This window comes from Labeo rohita, unplaced genomic scaffold (genome assembly GCF_022985175.1).
Source record: "Labeo rohita strain BAU-BD-2019 unplaced genomic scaffold, IGBB_LRoh.1.0 scaffold_71, whole genome shotgun sequence".
NCBI lineage: Eukaryota > Metazoa > Chordata > Actinopteri > Cypriniformes > Cyprinidae > Labeo > Labeo rohita.
In genome coordinates, this window is record NW_026129645.1 from 620,645 (window position 1) to 623,258 (window position 2,614).

Consider the following 2,614-nt stretch of genomic DNA (forward strand, 5'->3'; position numbering starts at 1 on the left):
ACCATATACATGGATTTGAGAAAGCGCCCAAGGTTCGTGTGGGCCTTACAATAAAAATGGATTTAGACGTACCGTTGAGAAACGGTGGAATAAGAAGACCCTCAGGGTGAGGGGAGCACTGCCGGCTTAACAAGGCTCTAAGGGGAAGCCAGTAGGGGCGCATCTAGCCGCCCAAAAAGGCAATGCTCAAAGCAAAACCCTCAAGGAGAGGGGAGCAAAAAATGCCAAGCAGACAGTAGCCGCGGCTATCTGTCCACTAAACTGCCAGGAGCCGATACACTTAACGACACAGGGGAGGGCAGTGTATCGAGACAGGCTTCTACTCTCTAGACAGGAGGAGCCAGTGATCCCCCCAGGGGGGACGAGCTCAGAGACTTCTTTATAGAGAAGGGAGCATCGTTGCGCCCTGTAGCCTGGATGAGATCTCGTCCCGGCAACCAGTTCCGTGGGCAAAGGGGGGAAGGCAGTAAGGGCGAACCTCAGTTGCCCGAAGGAAAATGCTTAGAACAGACCCCCGAAGGAAGGGGAGCATTCTGCACCAACCAGACAGCGGCCGCAGCTAGCTGTCTAATAATACTGCCAAAAAAAGCCGATACACCTAACCACAAGGTGGCATACCGGAACAGACTTCTACTCCCGAAAGATGGGAGGGATGCCTGATCCCCCCAGGGACGAGCTGTAGCAAACCCTTCCCGCAGAAAGGGGAGCATCGTCGCACCCTGCTAGATCCGCTAGATCACCACATTGTAAGGGAACAGGTCTGTGTAAAAGGTGGAAAACCCAGCAGCAGAAGGCCCCTCAAGGCGGGACAGAGATAGAGGGTCTCAACCAGGTGGCCTCAGGTCCATGTGTCTATCCCGAACGACCAGGAGCTCCCTGCGAAAAAAGATTTCCGAAGAGCTTACCTAGAGATAGGACCGAAACTCTAGAAGTAGTGCTGTAGGGGGGACCTGAAAGCTTCCCATTCCGTAGCCGGAGGCAGATCCAGGCAAGCAGACCATAACCGTGGTCGAAGACTAAAAGGGGTGCTCGAAAAGGACCTACCAAGGAAAACACACGAGACAGGACCCAGGCATACAGCATGATAAACACATAATAATGGGTCGTACTCACCCCACCGAGGTTCCTGCGCATGACTCCAGATAGCTCAGAAGTACTTCTTGAGAAACCACCCAGACCATCTACTTACGACCCTAGCAGGGGAGATAATATAAACTAGGTTATAGGGGAGTAAACCACACATGACCAGATCATAAAATGGGCTGTGTATCCAAACCCATAGGGGGAAGACAGCACTCACCTGGTTACCTCAAAGAGATCGCTATTAGAAACCCTGAAAAGGGGAGCGATCACCGAGCTAACACCTGGCTATCATAATAGACAGATCTAGAAAGTTTTCTAGAGAAATAAAAATGGATCAAACTCACCGATCCATGGTTCCCGAGCATAATCCTGGAGAAAAGGCCCAAGGCAGATCCAGACCATCAGTAAAGGTCGCTTTTAAGAACATAAAAGCTAACCTAAAACATCATAGGCCTGGCGGGGTGCGCAGGAAAATACCACCAAACCTCAGTCAGGTGGAGAGAACATTATGAAGGGGGAATGAAGGGGGAATTAAGGGGGGGGGGGGGGGGACAGAAGTCCCCAAAGGAAGGTGAGTAGAAGTTATTTTTTACTCTGATCCAGACGAGCACGCTGTCTCGTCTGAATCACTTCCCTCAGGTCCTGTCTACCTCCTCTGGACCCACACTTCCTTTTCCCACACTGTTTGTTTGTTTTTAATAGATGTATTGTTCTGTTGTCAAGCTGCAGTGTCAGATCTACAAACTGATCTGGGATCAAATGTGACCATAAACTGTGAATTTGATGAAAATGAGGTTTATTGGATTTTACTGAAAACAGCAGATCCTCCAACACTGATTCTACGATCAATGTCAACTACACCGTCTTCTTTTTACTTCAATAATACATTTAAAAATAAATATTCAGTGCAGTTCAAACATCGTCTAGTTATAAATAATGTGACTGCTAATGAATTAGGAGTTTATTACTGTATGAACACAGAAACACCTCCAAAACTCAGCAACAGCACCAGAATATACATCACTGGTGAGTTCATCTACTTTTTCATAATTGCTGTGATTATTTACTTTTTATTATTTGTTATTGTATTTACTTCTATTATTACTTTTGTTATTATTTTCTATTATTACTTTTGTTATTACTTATTAAGATTGTGTTTCAGTAAAGACTGACAGTAACAGACTTTGGTCATTTTCTTAACAGAATCAACTGAGTGTCACAATCATACGGTCAAAGAGTTTTTTGATCTGAATCAAACACAGTGGAGGATTATTATCATCATATCTGCTCTGATGAATGGACTTCTGATCGTTGTGGTGATCGGTGAGTTATTATTATTTTTATTTTTCTAAAAATGATCAAATTAAATACCAATAATATTATATATCAATTATATAAAAAATATCAATATAATGCTGTTCTCCATAGTCAGGTGAAGTTTTTACTTTGTTGTTTTTTATTTATTTTTTTACATTTACCCAATATTATACTTGTAAACAATAATATGCCATTAGTAAAGACTGAATCTGCA